Source organism: Phoenix dactylifera, chromosome 11 (assembly GCF_051530095.1).
Source record: "Phoenix dactylifera cultivar Ajwa chromosome 11, Ajwa_hap1_PhDact_Kaust_v1.1, whole genome shotgun sequence".
Classification (NCBI taxonomy): Eukaryota; Viridiplantae; Streptophyta; class Magnoliopsida; order Arecales; family Arecaceae; genus Phoenix; species Phoenix dactylifera.
The window spans coordinates 30,405,990-30,412,686 of record NC_143200.1 but is presented as its reverse complement, the minus strand read 5'-3'; the positions used below and the strand labels follow the sequence as shown (position 1 = coordinate 30,412,686).

The following is a 6,697-nucleotide window of genomic DNA, read 5'->3' as shown; positions in this document are numbered from 1 at the left end:
GTGACCGTCGGATCGAAGAAGGATGATGATGCCTCGCACCGATTCGCCTATCCTGCTTATCTTCGTCCCCCGTTTTAAAATACGGGGAGGCACCCTGCTGCCCGCCTCGCTGTCGGTCAGATACCTCGGCAGAAGGATATGAAAAGAGCCTTTTGGTTTCCCAAAACACACAAAAAGAAAAAAAGAAAAAAAAGAAGAGAGAGGAAGAGCCTTTTACTTCCTGTAATCTCTCTTAAGTGTGGATATTTATGTAATCTCTCTTTTCCGTGGTCTAATTAGAGGAATTCCTTTCACTTTCGTGGATGAAAATGTAGCCTTTTTCTTCCTCGAATCTTTTCCTTGCATTGTGAACCAGGCCGAGTCCCGAAGAAGGCCAGCATGTTACAGGCTAGGTCATTTATTTGACACCTCGGTTCCGAGCGCGGAGCTGAGAGCTGCCTGAGCGGGCCTTCGACATGCCCGGTGCGTGTTACAGGCTAGATCTATCCTCCTAGAGAGTGATTCAGCCACCGTTATCAGTTGGATCCGAGAGGGTCCTATGGGTGATGTCAGTGACCACCCATTGCTTTATGACATATGGACTATGGCGAGGGATGGATGGGCCTTTCAGGCTAAGCATATCTACCGTGAAGCCAATGGTGTTGCGTATGTAGCTCGCCATTCCGGAGATACCTTGTGGACTGGAGATGGGGAGCTGCCTTTGGCACTCCGAGGTATCCTATTTTTTGACTTTATTGGGTGTATCCGTACCCGTCAGGTATGATCCATTCGTATTAGCAAAAAAAAAAAAAAAAAAAAAAAAAGAAGCCAGCGTGTTCGTAGCAAAAAAAAAAAATAATAAAATAAACAAAGAAAAAAAAAGAAGAAAGGCCAGCGTAGGTGGGACTCAGGGATGCAGCCACCCGTTGCAAGGCGCTGTTACCGTACAGCACCTTTTTTTTTTCTCGGGGCCTAATCCGGCCCCTGTTGCAGCAGTACAAGCGGCTCGGGTTGGTCGGTGTGGTCGCGAATCTTTTCCAATATTGCATTCTCTCTCTCTCTTTCTCTCTCTCTCTCTCACTCCATTTGTCTGCGTCTCCGAGGACAGCACTGGTGCGTAAGGCCGATCTCCTCCGTCCCTCTTTCTTTCTCTCTCTCTCTCATCTGCATCTTTATGCAACTCTTTTCCACCATCGCCACTACCGCCGCCTCAGAGATAGGCTGGAGGTTAGAAACCATGTCGCCAACCCTGTCTTGATGAGCCCCTTATCATTTTTTTTTAGTGTGTCTTCTGGAATCTCAAAGAGCTCCTTTTTCCCGAGCCTTCTTGAATCAGCTTCTTGAGTTTATTTTTTATTTTTTTTGGCATCTCGCTTCTTGCAGCTTATTCTTCATCTTTTTTTTTTTTCTTTCTTTCTTTCTGGTTTACTAGAATGCGTCCGGGTTTTTTTTTTTTAAAAAAAGTTGACTGCTGTCTTTCATTTCATTGTTTTTTCGCATCCAGGGCCTGCGATTAGTGGTGTGGTTGTGACTCTTGCTCGAGGTTGCTTTGAGGGGGTCTCTTGGACCAAGATTTGTTGGTAGTTGTCGAGACTTTTATCAGCGCCCAACTTTTTCCTTGGAGTCGACAGCCATTGCAAGGCGTCTGCAGCGTACGAGGTGGATCTAGAGGCGATCTGCACCCGAGTCTCTGCGAACCAGCAAGCGGATTCCAGGGCTATGGCGACGGGTAGGGGATGGTGGGTTTCGCCGGTCCTGGGGGTGATTTCTTGGCTGTGCCTGGTGGTCGCCGTGAGTGGGATCGGTGCCAACTGGGGGATGCAGACGAGCCACCCGCTGCCGCCTTCCGTGGTGGTGCGGATGCTCAGGGAGAATGGGTTCCAGAAGGTGAAGCTGTTTGACGCGGAGGAAGGGAGTATGAATGCCCTCAGGAAGAGCGGGCTCGAGGTGATGGTTGGCATCCCCAACGACATGCTCGCAGTGCTGGCGACGAGCGTCAAGGCCGCGGAGCGCTGGGTCAAGGCAAATGTCTCCGACTACATCAACGGTGGAGTTAATATCAGGTTCCTCTTTCTTCAGACCTCTTAATCAACTTTTGTATAACTCTACTAAAGTTTATTAATCTCTGACACGGTTTACATATATATATATATATATATATATATATGTGTGTGTGTGTGTGTGTGTGTGTATTTCAAAAGAGGATTTTTTTAGCGCAAAATCCTGCCGTTTGACTGCAGAATAATTTGACGCGATATGAAGACTCTGAATTTGTGGCATCTCACGCGAAGATTCTGTTGCAATAACTTTACTTGCTGATTGGTTTTATTGCCATTCTAGCTGCACCTCTACTCTAGTTACGGCCCTGATTACCTAGTTGACTGTCCAGATAGGCTGAATAGAGATCCTATCATGGATGATAGACTCCAATTCACCTATAAATTTAGCAACTGGCTGTGACTTGGTCTCAATTAAATCATTACACGAAGCCAAATGAAAGAATTCCTTTGCATAAGTTTTCATGCTATAGTTCCCTTGCTTGCAATTGTGATATTATTGAAATAATTGATCATAGTCAATTGGTAAAAATTGTACCTTAGGGGCTTTTAGTTGCCAAATACGCTCCAATTATAGCCATTCCCACACTGAAGCTCTATGCTTCAATTTGTAGGCAACAAGTTTCAAGTTCTTCGACTTAGGAATCTCCATATATATATAGAGTCTCTCAACTTCAGCAAGCCAATCAAGCAAATCTTCAATATTTGTCTCTCTATTGAAAGCAGGATTATCAATATTCATGTGATAGTCTCAATCACGGTTCACCATCTCAGTACTGGATCCCATGCCGGTATCATACTGGTATAGTGTTCATATGCCTGGTATGAGGGTTGGTTCAACGTACCGAGACTCGGTACCAGTATGGTATGGTATATGCTCGATATGGGCTAGTACATACCGGTAGGGTAAACCATACTCTCGGTCTCGCATTTTTCCTTGTGTAGCATCTCCTTGAAAAATAAGTTCATCAATCTCTTCGTCGTTAAAATCATCTTTATAGGATTGAATTTGGTGATTTTGCGTATGCCCCTGATCGTGATCCACCCAGTCGTGAGCAGCATCATTGGTCATAGGGCATACATAAGTCTGCAGATGAAGTTGATTTGACCCATCAATCACTTGTTGAAGTGATCTTTAAATCATCTCAATGGATGTGTTAATCGTGTCCCGCGTCACATACTGATTAGCTGGAATGATATCCATGTTTCTTGTCGAAAGTCGCTGCTATTCTTATTTTTGGAAGCCATCAGGCAGAGGAAGAGCGCTACTCTAATGTCACCTGACGCAGCACAAGCACCGGAGTAGTGGAAAAGGATCACTGTCCTCTTGAAAAAATACAAAGAGATCATCATCTCCTTGCTTGATCCATGAGTCAAAATGAATGGAACAAAAACAAAGAGATCATCATCTCTTTGCTTGATCCATGAATCCAAATGAAAGGAACTTGGATTCCCTCAAAGCTCTTAGATCTCTTCTTTTGACTCGCAAGAGATAAAGCAAAAGAAATAATATTTTATCGATCCATAATTGATGTCCATCATTTCACAGCTTGGGGACCTTTTATAATCCAAGAACCAGCTCCCATTCTATTCCTATTCTTACAAGGAAAACAATTTAATACTTTATTGTCCTACATAGGCTCGCTCTACAGGACTTTATTTTCCTACTCAATTTAAGGCACACCAGTACTATGAAGCTACCGACTGAAGCCAAGTAGCAGATATATTCCAACTCAACATAGAAACTAAATTAATTCAAAACTAAAGGCGTCATTACTTGTTGGTGGTATTTTTGTAATTTTTAGAACATCTTAAAACTGAATTACAGTTCTATTAAGCCAGCTATTTTGAGTTCAGCCCAATTTCTCAATCCCAGCGCTTCTTGATATTTTTGACAATTTGTCCTGCATGTTTCTGTCTTACACTCCCAATTTCTGGATCCTTTTTTGAGAGAAAAGCGACCAAAGTCACCTTCATTTCAATAAGACAACATGAAATGTCACAAAAGAAATGTCCCATGTCTCGATTAAGAACATGCAGAGTACTGTTAGACTTTTGGTGAGTTAACATTACACTTTTAGTATGGCATGTTTAGTGACACCGGTTGCCTGCTGTATCTTACCATTTTCCTGGATGCTTTTTTTCTTTTTTCTTGAGATATATGTATATATATAAGCTTTGGTTGATAACAGCCATGAAACAAGACTCTTTGACCCTTTGAGAAGCACTTTGAGCCTTTTGCTCGATAGCTACTTTCCTTGGGTTCATCTTACATTAACCTTATGATTCTCATAAGCTCCACATCTCTTTTCCATCCATATTTACTGCTAATCAAGTGGGCACTGTCACCTTTTTATGTGATTCATGTTGTTTCACATGTCGCAAATGTTAATTATGCCAAATAGCATCTTATGCAGCAAAACTCAATCAGATTCCACTGTCTTGATTCAGATCATCTTAATTTTGGCCCATGTTTACCTTTTCTATGTGAAATATAACTTAGTATTATACATCATTTTCTTGCACTCCACCCATGATTAATTTGCCTTCGATGCATTTGTTTTCAATTAGTTGTCATACATTGTCTCATCACTTGAAACTTTTGGGTTGTTGTTCTTCCGTTTCAGCAGCATTCTTATGACCACTGTGTGACCTTTTACTATGCTTTTTTGGGATTTTCTTGAGCTTTAACTTCCTAGATTTCATTATTTTCAAGACCAGCAATTTGTTGTAGCACAACTTGATTGGTTTGGATGCAACTGGCGTGTGAGATCTGCGCGATGGGACTGTCAATTGTAAAACCCTGCTGTCTCGAGCCGTATCTTTAAAAAGGATCGCATTTTTATTTTGTTTTTCTTCCAGGCAGGTGATCTCTAGTGTTAAAAAAAAATCTGTTCTTCGGATTTTAACTAACATTTGTAAATTTCTCCTCCTGCTAGCTAAAAAGTGGGAGAACTTTTTTGTTCATTGGAATTCAATGATTCAACAAGATTTACATTATGCCGATGCCATAGCATCTCTTATCTCCGTTCCTTCGTCTCTAATCTCTTTTGAAACATGCAACAAGCCAATAGTTTACCAATTGATAGCTGGCGTCCGTTAATTTTGAGCTTGCAACTGTTTTCTGTCTATTAATTGATGGCTATCAGATTGCTAAAACATGTTTTGGAAGAATTAGAATGTGAAATAAGTGTGAGATTATAAATTTTCTCCTTGAAAAGAGGGTTCTTTTGGAGAGAGAAAGGATGCATTAACAAGATAATTTGCCGTCAAATTTGTATGGATCATGGCATTCCATAAATTCAAGAATTCAATGTTAATTATCCCTAAATATCAGGACATATCCAATTGAGAGACTTTAATTATCCCTAAATATCAGGACTATACTCTACTTTATACCAACAAAAATAAATAAATAAATAAAAATAATTATAATGTATGCTTGATATATGGAGAAGGCGAAGGTGCACAATTGCAACAAGAACTCATCAAGTGCAGTGATGTCAGGTTTTTCAGTTTAATAATATGGAGGTCAATTTGAATTTAACTTGCCCAGTTTAACAACATGGAGGTTGGACTTATCAGGTGTAGTGATGTGAAGGTCTATTTTATTTGAGCTTCCCTAGTTGAATGATGTGGAGGTCAAACTTGAATTCAAAGATGTGGATGTCAAACTCGATTTGACTCTATTTGGAGGACTAATCTGCATTTGACTCAAGTCGGAGAACTAACGCTAGTTTAAACTTGACTAGGATTAATGGACTAACCCTGACTTGAATTTCAATAAAGTCAAGGAACTAACTCTAGCCAAAAACATCAGGCCAGTGTACCGAAAAAACAAAAACATCAGACCATAAGGAGGCCTGAGGAAGATGATAGCGAATATCTAACATATTCCTTCTAGAATAATACAGCGAGAGAACAATTCTCTTCTAAACAAAATTCTCATGCCAAATATAATCTTGAATTTGGGACTGGAACCGGGATGGGCCAATCCTGGCCATGCCTCTACATGAGCCTGACCCAAATTTGTTTCGGGCCTCTGTTGGGCGTACGCCCGATTTTTTAAAAATGTTAGCCCAAACCAGACCCCAGCCCAGGCCTGAATCTTACTTGGGCCGATTCGTTTGGGCCATGAGGCAGGGCCGACCCAAGTTGTCCATTTTCTATATTGAGTTTGTTGGGGAGCCTCTTCTTACGGCAAAGGCTATTAAGGAGCGTCAGGAATGGAGCCTTTGTTGAGCATGTCGTCGAGAAGGCTTTTCCGACAGAGGCCCTGCATGAGGATCCCATGAGAGGGGAGTTAGGGGTCAGACGAGGCAGTTGCTGAAGGACCTCGTCAAGTCGCCATGCCCAAACTAGACCTAATCAAATCTAATTACCCGGCCAACCAAATTGGTTCGGCCAAGTCAATTAAGCTACGCAAGGATCGGGCCTCGGGCTAGTTGTGGCGTGGATTTTGGGCTCTATTTTTGGGCCTGGTCCAGCCTTAGGGTCGGGCTGGGCTAGGCCAAGGTGAGCATGCATCCGATCCTAACCCAAAACGTCTATAGGCCCTACTTTTAAGCCCAAACCTGATCCGACTCGCTTCGCTTCGGACCCAGCATGCAGCCCAATTCATCCAAATTCGACTCGGCTGGATATGCCTTGGGCCGGCCCAA

The 6,697-nt window shown here is 42.2% G+C and overlaps 1 long non-coding RNA gene across 1 annotated transcript; it reads left to right on the top strand.

Annotated features, from left to right (window-relative positions):
* The first annotated feature begins 974 nt into the window (after positions 1–974).
* On the top strand, positions 975–5,036 carry LOC149751678 (uncharacterized). The gene is made up of 2 exons (XR_016397891.1): positions 975–1,206; positions 1,484–5,036. It is a non-coding gene; the product is annotated as an uncharacterized LOC149751678 (long non-coding RNA).
* Positions 5,037–6,697: the final 1,661 nt, after the last annotated feature.